Source organism: Camelus bactrianus, chromosome 4 (genome assembly GCF_048773025.1).
Source record: "Camelus bactrianus isolate YW-2024 breed Bactrian camel chromosome 4, ASM4877302v1, whole genome shotgun sequence".
Lineage (NCBI taxonomy): Eukaryota > Metazoa > Chordata > Mammalia > Artiodactyla > Camelidae > Camelus > Camelus bactrianus.
The window spans coordinates 23,487,884-23,501,866 of NC_133542.1; the positions used below are offsets into that span (position 1 = coordinate 23,487,884).

Sequence of the window (13,983 nt, forward strand, 5' to 3'; positions counted from 1 at the left end):
AAATTCAAATTGATCAGAATCTATGGACTTTGATCCAAAGTGACCAGAGATTAGTAAACAGAATTTACATGTTTTGTACCTTCTTCATTTCTGATATATAAATGAATCATTTCATGGCTGGCTGTTGCACTCATCTCACAGATTTGGTGGTAGAAGATAGGACTAATGATAATATTTGCCACCAGACATTGGTTTTAAAGTGCTGGACAGGCGACCCAGTTTTAAGATCCAGAATAGCATTAACCATGTATTCTATTTCCTTATATTTTGTTATTACCCATTACTGTACTCTGCATATAATAGAAGCTTCATAAACATTTGATAACTAGCACATGGTAGTACACTTTATTAAAGTCATGATGTCAGTAGACCTATATATATATATAAAATTTCCATTTACTCAACTCTTCAGTTAATGTATATTTACTAGGCTTCTACTTGTGCTAGGATTTTTGCTTAGGCCTGGGAGGTATTAAGTTGTAAGAAATTATAATATTGAGAATTGGGCTTGACAGAAATTATGTAATATGCTAATCTAAATATATATTGACCAAACTATGATTGCTTATTCTGATGTTACACTTATTTGGGAGTTTCCATTTTGTTCTTGTGTGAATGTACCCAAATTCAGTTATGGAGAGACCCCGAGAATGAAAGCCTAGTTTTCTTGTGGAAACAGCATGTTTTCCATCCCTTCTCCTTACTGCTTCTCTTTATATTATCTGATTTTATTCTGTGGTTTATTCTCATGATAGAGCAAAGCCTGTGAGTACCAGAGGGCCACAAATTTATGTCTTTTTTTTTAAGTAATTTTTTGTAGTATATACTTAACTCTCTTAGAACCACTGTTTTTCATTAAATTTCTAAAGGATTTTTTGTAACTCCAATGTTTCTAGCTTCTCTGGAAGCCCAGTGAAGCCACAAGGGTAAACTCAGGCCAATGAGATGTAAGCAGAATTGGATGCTGCCTTAGAAGGTGTACTTTAAAGGGGATATTCACGTAGTTCCTTGCTTCTTCCTCCGTTCTCCTGCCTGGAACACAGATTTTGATGGGTGGAGTCCTAGCAGCCATTTTGGATCATGCGTGGAAGCATCACTTCCTAGGGATGATGGCAGAGCAATGGGATAAAAGGAGGTATCATATCAGCTCACATGCCCACTTCCTGACTTCTTCATGTGGGGGAGGAACCAACTTTTATCTTGTTTAAGTAACCTTGTTTTGGGTTTTCAGTAACACAACTGAATCTAATCCTAACCGATACTTACTGTCTCCTAATTTATGTGGACATTAATATTTAAATTATTTAACATTTGAATTAAAAAATATGAAAAACAAAATGTTCCTCAGCACTTATGGCTGGGAAATAGAGCTATTCAAATGCCAGAAATCTTGAGAAATTCCTACAGGATTTAATGAAAGTCAAAAAAAAAAAAAAAAAAAAAGGATCCTCTAAGGTACAATACTATCTGCAAGGGAGTTTTGTGGTTTTGAGAGAAGAAAGGAGAAATCTTGGACCTTAGGGACAACTGTAGAACTTGGAGAAACCTGTCTGGAGACAGAAAAGGGTGTGGGGTGATGGAGAAAGCAGCAGTTGGAGCCTCTTCCCCACCCACTGTCAGCAGAATTGAGGTGAGAGTTTTGGGTGGCTGGATGAACTGAGCAGAAGCCTCTAGAAGCAGTGGTGGCAGTAGCTCTGGAAAGGTCATTTCCTGAGGCTGCAGTGATCTTAACTGATGTAGCAGAGAGCTTCACGGAGAAATCTGACTTGCAGATTCATGGATGTGGGCAGTTACATCAAAATGCCAGTTTTGGCAGTAGTAGTTCTAGAGAAACAGCTTCTTGAGAGAGCACGTTCCTTTCCTGATGTGGTGGGGAGTTGCTTGTGAGGGCTGGGCCTGGAAACTTCAGGACACTGGAAGCAGAGGGCTGACAAGGACAGTAAAGGAACTCTCCTTGAACCATCGGGGGATCATTTTTGCTCCTGGAAGGATCTAGCCTCACAGCTGGTCTAATCTTGGAAGAGCAGCTTTCCTAGGAATGTGGAAGAAAATCCTGTGTTGAAGTCCCTTCCCCTTCCCCTGCCAGGATTTCCAGACCTCATCTTTCTTCCGATGACCTTCAGGCCCATCACCTTGAAGTTGCAAAGGTACACGCCAACCAAAAGCCAAGAAGAATCTCCCACTCTGTTTCAGAGGGAAATACCAAACCTGACTAGGCTTTTTGCTATTTCAAAATGAGAAACTAGGAAAAAAAAATGGATCCTGTAAATAATTCTGAATCATGAAGAAATGATCATATAGTTGAAATAATCTGAATCTTAAATATTTTGTGTTTCTTTTAACTTTCCTTTATTGTAAATTTAAATTTTTATCTAAATAATATATTTAGTAGTACTTTAAAGACTTATAATTCAAGTTTCCTTTTCTGCCTTGCCAATTCTCATTTCTCTAAGGCCCTTGTTTGTTAACTCTTAGTATTTCAAATGTAACCAACACATTACACTGTTCATTTTTGAGGTTTAGATGTTATTTCCTATTATAGGAAGTAAGTTCTTTCCCCCACAAATTTCACTGTAATCCTATCAACATTTTATTAACCAGTATTTACATTACTATGAGTATGTAAATGGTGTTCACAGTTGAGCCACTTTTGTATCATTTCATTTGTATCATTTGTATCATTTCCTTTCTTGTACAACTTTTTGTTTTGGCTGGAATTAGTAATTGCCTTTCTTTTTTGTTTTTGGTTTGTTTGCTTAGGATCTGTGTATGTATAACTAATTTGTCACTCAATTCTCCAGATTAAAGTAAATCTCCTTATCACAGTCAAACAATCTTGGCACAGAGCTCCTGGGCACTCTGTTCTCCTGCCCCCAACCCATCTTGGCCCCTGCACAGTTGTCATCCAGGGATCTCCCTCTACCATTTTCCTGGATTTCCCTTAGTCTCTAACTGTATGGGGTCTCCAGTTTCCTGATTCCCATGTTTCCCCCTTTCATGGTGTACTCCTGTGTTTTGATGGAGCACATCAACCAGTGGCTTCCTGCAAGGAGCATTTTTTGGAGACCTTGACAGCCTGAAACTATCCTTTTTTGGCTTTAACATTTGATTTGTAATTTGGCTGGAATTAGGATTTTGACTTGGAAGTTATTGCTGACAGAATTTGGAAGACCTTGCTCCTTTACTGTTTTAGCTCTGGATGTTGCTAAGCCAAATGCCATTCTCACTTGCCATCTTTCTCCTTGTTTTTGGGAGGAGGGGGAACCTTTATACTATTCTCTTTATCCCTGGTATTCTGAAATTTCACAAAGATATTCCATGTAGTGCCTTTATTCTTTATGGGACACTTGGACTTTCATAATCTAGAAACCCTTTTTCTTTAGAGATGGCATATTTTATCATATTATTTCTTTGCTTATTCTTGTTCTTCATTATTTTAGACTTTTCCTCCTTCTGGAATTCCTATTATTTTGATGTTGGACCCCTGGGATCCCTTCTTTGATTTTATTAATTTTTCGCCTTCCTAATTTCTGTATTTTTTCATGTGTTTGCTTTGCTTTCTGGAGATTTCCTCACTTATCTTCCCTTCTTTTACATTTTTAGTTTATTGTTCTCTGAAAGTTCCTTACTAAAATGCCAGTATGTTTTTATTTCATGATGCAAAAATCTTATCTGATTACTTTCAGACTAATAATACTATTTTTTCTTAAATTTTAAAACTTTTTTTCTGCTGCATTGACTTTGTTTTCCTTCAATTTTATTTTGTTTATTTTGGACTGTCTTTACGGTTAGAAGCTATTCTCAAATGTGTGGTGAACTTTGGTTGTATGTTCATATTTAAAATGAAGATTAGAATTCTTGGGTGCAGGGGCAGAGCCTATGGTCTGGTGGCCTCTGAATGTTATTATCTGAAGGCCTTTTGGAGGAACCATTTCTAGGAGGAAGCCTGCAATTTCTTGCCTGGGTATTGGCAGTCTTATTGCTCAACATGTATTGTTTGCTTGGCTCTTCAATCCGATTTTCAGAGTGCTATCTCAACTTCACCTTCAGCCATGCCTGAAGGCTCTGACTCTGAATTCTCACTGGCTTTGTCTCTCCAGGGGCATAGTCTCCCCAGGGAGGGTCCTCTAGGGTAGGATAAGGTTCTTGGCCGGATACATGGAGTGTCAGAAGACATCTCTGGTAGATTTTCAACCATTTCTTTTGTTTTAAGCTTTACCTTACAATTCTTTTTTTATGAGTACCTGCAATAATCAATTTATGAGAGTCTAAGGTTGTGGGATACAAAATTTACTTACTGGTTCATTTTGTTCTTTTTCTCCAGTCTTAGATTTTGCTTTTTTTTTTTTTTTTAAGCAAATTATAGTTGATTTACAATGTTATGTTAGTTTCTGGTTTACAGCATAGTGAGTTAGTTATATAACACACACACACACACACACACACACACACACACACACACACACACACACACACATATACACTTAAATATTCTTCTTCTTATTCTTTTCCATTATAGGTTATTATAAGATATTAAATATAGTTCCCTCTGCTATACAATAGGAACTTGTTATTTATCTATTTCATGTATGGTGGGTATTATCTACAAATCCTGAACTCTTAATTTATCCCTCCCACACTCCCTTCCTTTTGGTAACCATAAGTTTGTTTTCTTTATCTGTGAGTCTGTTTCTGTTTTGTAAATTAAGTTCATTTGTATCATTTTTTTAGACTCCACATAAGTGATATCATATGATATTTGTCTTTGATTTACTTCACTTAGAATGATAATCTTTGGGTCCATACGTATTGCTGTAAATGGCATTATTGCATTCTTTTTTATGGCTGAGTAGTATTCCATTATGGTTTCAGCTTTTTGAATACACACTACACACACACACACAACCAGGATCATTTGTACATTCAGAAAAGGATATTTTAAAAAAATATTAAAGAAAAGAGAAATATATATTATAAACTTTTGTGCTCTTGCAATTATTAGAAAAATATGGGTTATATAAAATAAAATCTGTAAGAGATGGTAATATAATAAACAGACTTGAAATTGGAACTGATTTGAGAGGCAAGCAGAAATTTAAAATAAGTTACAAGGAAAAATAACTTTTAAAGTCAACATTTAAGAACAGTGTTTAAAAAGGCAGTAAGAGTAGAAATAACACCATCATAAATTAAATCAAGGGTGTAGAATATATGCTTGATAAAAAGCTCCCAGAATTCAGAGGTTAAGGACAAAAAAAATACAGAGAATCAGAGATGAGGTAAGTAATTTGGAGGATATATTAATGAGATCCTACTTATAGAGAGTGAGTGTTACTGAAGGGGATGTAAGAATAAATAGAAGGGAGGAAATATTAAAACACAACACTTGGCTGGGCTGGTGAACACAGTTCTGGCTTTGCAAACTGAATAAATGCAGTAAATCCCAGGAAATATTAATGAAAATAACTCAACAAATAGATGTATTCTGATGAGAGTCTTAAACTTCAAGATGAAAAAAGAAAACAATATGACATGTATCTAGGCAGTAAAGACAGGCCCTTCACAGAGGAAAAAAAAACCAAACAACAAAGTCCAAAATATCCAGTCTGATTTTCCTCTGTAGTAAGAGACAGCACAAGAGTATGACATAATTTCCTACGCGTTCTAAAGGGGGAAAAATTGTAACAGAAGATTTCTATACCATAGCTAAGTTTTATTCCTATACAAAAGTAACAGAAACACTTCACTGGATATACAGTGACTCACAAGGCATAAATTACGGGTACACAAAGTTTCCTAACAACTAAGAGATGAATACACAGACACACTCAAAAATAGAGAAGTAATGAAATACAGAAAGATGAGGGCTGTTATCATAAAAATATTAATATTAATGATAAATTAAGGAAACAATAAAATGTTATTCATTCTTAAAATGTGTATATTTAAAGAAAGAATAACTAATTTAAAGCAAGAAACTAGACCTCAGATCCTGGATTGTATCACAAAAAGTGGTAGGAAGAAATGAAAGTTGTCATTTTCTCACCTAGGGAATCTGTTTCCATCTAAAGTTAATAATTAGAGGAAAATAAATTTTTATAAACAGTTGGAAAATGTACAAGTGGGAGGTTAATTTCTCAGAACTATCTAGAGGGGAGAGAGGGAGAAATATAACTTGAATACAATAGAAAGGAAATAAAACATCAAAGGAGGATTAAGAAGGCAAAGCATCAAAAATGACAGAAGAGAATTTGTAGGGAAACATGTGCTTTAAAAGAAAACTGTGCCTTGTCTCCAGACAGCACATCCGTTTGGGTTATTTAATCCTAGCCTCTCATTTTCTTGGAGTTATTTTACAACTGTAAGTTGTAGGTATCTGATAGCAATGCAAATTAATTCTTGTCGAAAAGCATGCAAATTCTGTCCTGACCTGATCAGTTGAACCACCTCCTCATGCCTCCCCCAAAAACCATTTGCCTCCGGTTGCACATTCATGTCAATATTCCTGATCTATAAATGTATCTGTTCTTCAGATCCTCTTTTGAACTGGTTCTGACATCTGTCTGGTTCCCTCCGGAGGTAAATAACATTTTTAACTCGTGTTCCTTTCTATATTCTCACAGGAGTCAGGATTAACCTTGTTTGGAAATTCTTCTTTTAGCAAAACTGATCATTTCTGATTAGTATAAATGAAACAACACCTTGAGCAAGTCAGACACAAAAAAACAGGGTTAACAGTGTTTGTATATGACTGAGAAGAATTTATGTCAACCAATAATAAACAGGATAAGGAAAGTCAATGTAAGCATTTGAAATTTCAATCTGCAATGAATTTACAATGGGTTCTAAATATATCATTGAAATAAATAATGCAGAAAATGTCAAAAAACAAGGAGAAATGATCACGTCTAATAGTAGTAAGAATCTCTGTTAGACTTATCCTTTCAACTTGACACCTGGAACAGACTGGCTAAATAAATAAATAAACAAATAAAGGTCCAAATAATGTAATTGACAATACTAATTTATTAGTCATATATTGAACTTTGTACTCTATAAATGAGTAGATGACATAGCCTTGAAGTTCTCTGTCTTACAGAGTAACTTTGCAGTCTCAGAAAGCTTGATGGAACCAGAAGAATAGAGCATTAATTTCATTTAAAAAAGAATAATATACTCAACAACCTCATCATATTCTGAATCTTACTATGTTCTTGGCTTTTATCTTTAACTGACTCAGCTTGACTCCCATTGAAGACTACCTAAATGAATGATAGATTGATAAATAAATCTGAGGTGTTTCTTTGAAAAAAAAATAGACAACCCCCTAGATAATCTAATAAAAATAGAAATAGAAAATAAGATGTCCATGCATACATTTATTTCTTGTTTACTTAAAAATAAAGAATACAGATGGTAGCTGGACTTATAGTGGTGATTATTTTGAAATGTATAGAAATATTGACTCACTATGTTATGTTGTAGGTCAATTATACTTCCAAAAACAAACTCATAGAAAAAGAGATCAGACTTGTGGTTTCTAGAAGCATCGGGTGGGAAGAGGGGGAATTGGATGAGATAAAAAAGAGAAAAGAAAAAAATAAAAATGGTACGTGCGAGATGGTTAATGCAAAAGAAGCTATGTTAGAGCAGCAGTTATACATTATAAAATTGAAATAACTGAAATGTTCCAAAGCAGGCTATTGTATCATATTTTATATTTATTTAATCAAATCCTATCCTGCCATTAAGAAAAATATTTTAGAGAGATACTTAGCAACATGGAAAATGTCCACAGCATGTTATTAAGTGGAAAAACATGACTGCAGACAAAGTGCAGAAGTGTACTTTTATATTTGTAAAAAGTATAAATCTATGTATAAATGTATGAAGAAATATATACCAAAATGTTACAAATCTGTTTTTTTCTGAGATTAGAGATTTAAAAAAAGTTTTTCTTTGTGCTCAACTATATGTTCTAACTTTAGACTAAAAGACATGACAAAAAAGTATAAAATTTTGATACCTGCATTAGGAATGTCCTCTGTTTTCTTCCTGCTTCACTTTCCTCTCCCTAGATGTTTGCCCAGGCAGCTTATGAATGAGTGAGTGGACACCTTGGCACTTCTTGTCAGTCAACAGCTGATGGGGCCAGAGGTACACACCTGCCCCAAGCTGGGCTCATTAGACCCTATCTCCTGAGAATTTCAGATTGGGATTCGAAATTACTAGTCAGTTAACTATGAGAACAAGGATCATACAAACAGACAGACCTAGGGATCTGGGGGCTGTCATTGGAGCATGGCCATTTAGAAGTCGTTTGTACCAAGCAAGCGGGAGAGTTGGTTTGCAAAGAGAATAATGGATAATAACAATAATGTATACCACGTAGTGTGTGCTCTTCATGTGACAGGAATTCTTCTAAACGCCCTATAAGGATGAACTTCATAGGCATGTCCATCCTTTAAGGTAGCTGCTATCATTGTCTGCACATTATATGTGAGGAAACCAAGGCACAGAGAGAGGAGATGAAGAAGAGTGCAGAGGTCAGAGAGGTGAAGGACCATGTTGGCTCTGAAGGACAGGAAAGAGAAGAGTGGCTCCCTTGGGCCCCCCAGGCTTTGCAGGTCCTAGTTCCAGTCCCTTGTGGGGCCCAGTTATATTTCCTTCCATCTGCTTCCAGGAGATTACTCTGACTCCTTCAGCTAAACTCCAAGCTTGAATGGGTAACAGTTTCTTGCAGTCTATCAAACCACGGCTAGAGGGGAGTAAATGCTGTTGGTGACTACAAATTAAGTCTTTGATATCTTTGATTTCTTTTCATGTTACCTTTCAACACAGTCCAGCAGTGGAAATAAACTTGGTAGAATCAGTGGCATCTATTCTCCCAATTCCCAAATAATTTTAGAAAGTATTGAAGATTTGCCCGTTAAGGAGAAAGTGCTCATTGAAACACAGTCCTTGAAAGATTGAGGAAATCTCTAGGCACCCTTCCTCTTCCCCTGAAGATGCATATTCATGTACACGTTTATAAACAACTTCAGGAAAGAGTTCATATATTTTAGTGTGGCTACCAACTTCTGGGTTAGAGGCTGTTTTTTGTTGTTGTTGTTGTTTTTTGTTTGTTTTAAATTGCATTATCTTTAGTTTACATATTAGCACAATGTTGAGTTAACTTCATCTAACCAGAGTGTTAAATGTTTTAATATACCCACCTCTTATACTAGCTTTGTCAGTCTCTGGCTGCAGGGCAATTGGAAGGGGTCAAAAGAGCATTCCTGAGAAAGGAATACAGAGATGGGAGCTTCAAAAATGACTTTTAATGGCAAAAAATACTCTAGTAAGGTGTGAAAACTGTTTTCTCTGAGACCAACACTTGAACATTTTCTTCTTAGATTTTAGGGTATACTGGGCTGTGAATAATTTTTTTTTTTAATGGAAGATTTTCATTCTGGAGGTAATTTGTATTTCAGAGTGGTGAAATTATTGAAAAAAATATTGAAAAACTATTAAGATTTGCATTGGGGCAATAGAAGAGTGTTTCCCCCCTTATTTTCATGTAGTAATGGTATGTTAAACAGCTAGATGGCTATTCTTACCTAGAGGACTCAAAGAACATTTAGTAGCCAAATATCCAGATGAAAAGAGAAGCATTCAGTTAATCATCTGGATGTTTTGACTACAAGAGGCAGAATCTGTGGATGTTTCTGAATATTGGAAAAAAATATTTGGAAGCAACCAGATGTTTTCAGCCTCATGCAGCTCAAACATCCACATGTTGGGCCTAATTTCCCCCTTTTCCTGCAGGATATTTTAGCATCTAGTAGACCCAGCCACAGTTCTAGGAATTCTGGATTTTCAGCTAGTGTCACAGAAAATTCTTTGGAGGAAGAACATGCACACTAAAGTGTGAAGGTTATGGATGATCATAAACATTAAGAGTGGGGAAAAAAGTAGGTGGGGATTATACCACTGACCAGTCAGACCAAGTCATCACTAATATAAATCGTCAGCAATAATGTCCCCTTGTGAAGCATCTAATAATTAGGAATAATAAACGTGATCTGGTGGCCCTTACTGATTAAAAGGAAGCCAGTAGTACTTGCAGTGTTTACAAAACTTGAAAGACGTGGAAAGGGACATCTTCTGCTTTGAGATGAGTTGAAAATTATAAACTTCGTGGAAAGGAGTTAGAAGAGTTTAGTTTCCTTCTCTTATTTTATTGGGCTGAGTCTAATGTGACTCTGAAGTGTCTCCAATTACAGTGTTCTTGAACTTGTGGGAATCAGCCTAATAAAAATACTGTAAATAAATACAGCTCATCCCGCAGCTGTGGGCTGGCTGTGTAGATTACCATGGTGCAGGAGTTAGGGTCAGCCTCCAAAAAGCAGATTCCATTTTCTGCATGGCGGTAACATGAACTTGAATGGAGGCGTTAAATAAGAAGACAATATTTGGATTCTGATTAAGATTCTAAAATCTGATTTTTAGCCAACTTGTTGTTGGCAAAGAACAGTGATGCCATAAATAAAATAGCCACAGATGGGTCTGGATATCTGTTTTGAACAACCATCAAAAAAAATGCTTTTATTTTAATTGATTGATACTGAACAAAAGTAGTATTCAGCCAAAACCTTATTGCTAGTCCTGTTGCAATTATTTTTTTTTAACCAGTTCACCACTGCATTCCAGGGGACATTCAGGACCTCCTATAGAGGTGCCTGGTACAGCGTCTGTGCCTGGTATGTTTGGCTTTGCATACTGTGCCGAAAATTGTTCAAGAAATTAATCTCTTTTTTACTTCGGAAAGCATAGCTCTTTGGAAGGTAACCTAGATGTGGTCTGGGTTTCTTTTTTCAAGTTAACAATCTTCAGAGAATCTGAGGTTGAGTTGAAGTCAGGAATAACATGGGCTGTCATTGTAGGATGGGAAAGACTGAAAGTCCATGCTTTCTAAGGAATTTATCCAGAGAATGGAGGAAGAAAAGGCAGACTTTAAAATCTAAAAAAGCATTTTATATTTTTAATTGCTTTCTAAAGAATTAGACTCTGGCTTAATTTGAGAAAGCATCTCAAAAATCCTTCATACTACAGCAGAAGTCACCCAAATATGATCCAATTAAAAGATATATATATACACCAGTGATAACACCCGGCATTGTTTGACTTTGATAGAAACAGTAAACATGACTTTGGTTCTGCAGATCCTTTCATGGAAAGTGGAGGAAGAAATAGAGTAACTATACACACTGTTGGAACCAGGTGAAGAGCTAGCCACGATTTTTCCTTTCAGTAGAATGATACTTTTTACACCTTTACATACCAAATAACTTGAAAAAGTTTTCCACAGTGCTTTGTTCTGATGTGTAACAGGAGAATTGGAAATGATCAGGGTCAATTAGAGAGACCGTAGGCATCATTGGGAATGCGTATTACAGTGGATAAGGGTGAACTAGAGATAGGCGGCTTGGGTGAGAATCTGGATTTTGCCTCTTCCGGTTTTCTGATCTCATGCAAGAGATTTAAGCTTTCTATGCCTCAGTTTCCTCATCTGCAAAATGGGGTGATAGTAGTCCTAGTGCCTAGTTTGTAGCAAGAATTAAAGAAGGAGTATTGGTAAAGCTTTTAGATCAATGCCACCTATGTAAGTAACCTCTGAAGCCAAAGGACATGAACCAAAGAGCATTGAATCAAAAGGTATGTGAAGCTCTGAGATGGGAATGATGGGAACTGAAGAAGCCATACAATACGATGCCGAAATCCGAAGTAAAATGGAACATGTTTTGACACTTAACGACATTCTAGAAGATGGGCGGCAGCAAGATGTACACACGTGCCTGCAGAACATGTGGCGAGGAGGTGGGGGGTTGGGCAAGGGAGCTCAATCTCACAGCTTTCAATTAGGAGCCTGTGGGTGGGAGAGAAGACTGGAGTTCGCAGGGAAGGAACTGGCTGATATTATTATTATTTTTTTGATGTAGCATTCCAGAAAACATAATCAATGGCACCCGTCCAGTTCCCATTTAGTAACCAAAGAACTAACTGCAGCTGTTTTTTATGCCTGGTGGTGCCAGTTTGATAGTGTATAATCATATTTGCATAAAGATAAAAAGGAAGGTGTTATAGAACACAGTTAAGCCTATGGTTTCACCATGAATTAAAGGTAATTTCAGACTAATTAGGTATAATTTGTTAAGGAATTCTTCCCAGCAATGATGACTCTGATTTTGTAATTACAGGACAATGCTTACTGTGGCTTTCAAGGCAGAGGAAAGCACACCCGAGGGGGTCGTGTCCCACACGAGGCAGATCTGATGGTGCCACAAAAGACAGGTGTTTTGTCAGATTTCAGCCACACACTTTCACACCTGCAACGCATTAACTACAGCAGCAGTGTTAATGAAGACCAGGTGCCTGTTCTCCAGCTTAAATGAGGAACTGGCATGGCGTTTGTTGTTTGCAACCTGATGTCTACCTCCACGTCTCCGAACACTGGCCTTCTGGGTGATGGAGAGGCTGAGCTGGGTGAGTAGGCTTATGGGCAGCTTTGCCCTGGTCCTTTTTCTCTTTGGGAGGCTGGAGGTATCGAAACGTTAACCTTCACGTAATGACGGTTACGTCTTTACTAACCTGCTGAATCCACCCATTCTCACCCTGAAATGGTGGGAGAAACTCTGGTACCCCAGAGGCGTTCTCGGCTGTCTGTGCTGCCAGCCCCTTTTGTGCAGAGTTCAGCCTCTGAGAGTCCTGGAAAGAGCTGAGCTCCACAATCTACAAAATGGATTTCTGGAAAAGTGCTGTGTTATCAGCTGCTACCAGGGAAAGTTTGATTGTAGCTACTTGAGTCTTTTCAGACTTGAAGTTGTGCCATTCTATCCGGAAATGAGTAATGGAGGCCTTGAGCGAACGTTTTCATTTTAATAAAACACAAGGTTTTCATTGTGTGTGGCTCCGTCGTCGTAATGCTCTCTGTTATGAAATAAAAAAATCTTTCTTTCCCTCCCTTAGAAAAAAAACAAACAAACCTCAGGAGCAGAGCATTTCCCTCTTTTTTTCCTCCTTTCCTTTGTTTCACGACTTTCTGCTTCTGTTGTCTACTCCTTGCAGTTCCCAGCAGTTAAATGAAAAGTTAACATTGTCTCAAAAAAAACCCAACCCCTCCTCCTCAGAAACCAAAAGAAACTACACACTGGAATTGAAAGTGGGGAAGAGAATGGGCAGGGATAGCTTCTCAGGGGCAGGAAGATAATTATCAGACTCATTACCAGTGACTTCTGGCCCATGAGAGTTCCCTGACAAAACAACCTCTTTACCCTGGGAGATGGAAGAATGGACAAATAGCAAAATGTCCAATGCTGTGTTTAAACCCCCAGCCCTAACTGAGCTAGAAAAGAATGGAATCATAGCCTTTTAGAGCGGCAGATGTCAATCTTGGAGTGGGAAGTTCTCTCAGTTCTGGGGTTCTTTAGCTCTTCAGTACCTGAAGTGAATCCATTGGCCCCCAGAGCCACCCATTCAGAAAGCAACTGTTGAAATGACCTTCTAAGAACACAGATCTGAATCGTTCTTTCCCAGTGATTTCTCAGTGCCTTTCAAAGTACAGTCAGAGTAAACTTGAGAGTTTTTAAGAGGCACCCCAGAGGTACCGGTGTGGTTGAGTGGGGAGGTATTTCCAGAAAGATAGGACTCTTTCTCCAACTTCTCCTACCCACAAAGAAAGCAATTTTCTTTCCCACTATGTTTACTTATAAAATTTTATCTTTTTGAGCAGTTTTAGGGTCACAGCAACATTGAAGGGAAGACACAGAGATTTCCCATACACTTTCTGCCCCCACAAATGCATAGCCTCCCCCCTTGTCAGCATCCCCTACCTGCATAGTATGTTTGTTACAACTGATGTCCCTGGATCGACACATCATAATCATCTGAAGTCCACAGTGTACATTATGGTTCCTTCTTGGTGGTGTGCATTCTGTGGATTTG

The 13,983-nt window shown here is 37.4% G+C and overlaps 1 long non-coding RNA gene across 2 annotated transcripts in view; it reads left to right on the forward strand.

Annotated features, from left to right (window-relative positions):
- Positions 1-13,983, forward strand: part of LOC123613590 (uncharacterized) — a 256,462-nt gene that overhangs the window by 74,880 nt on the left and 167,599 nt on the right. For both annotated transcript variants that reach the window (XR_006720949.2, XR_006720948.2), the window contains exon 2: positions 12,240-12,525. This is a non-coding gene — a long non-coding RNA (uncharacterized LOC123613590). The remainder of the gene's footprint in view (positions 1-12,239; positions 12,526-13,983) is intronic.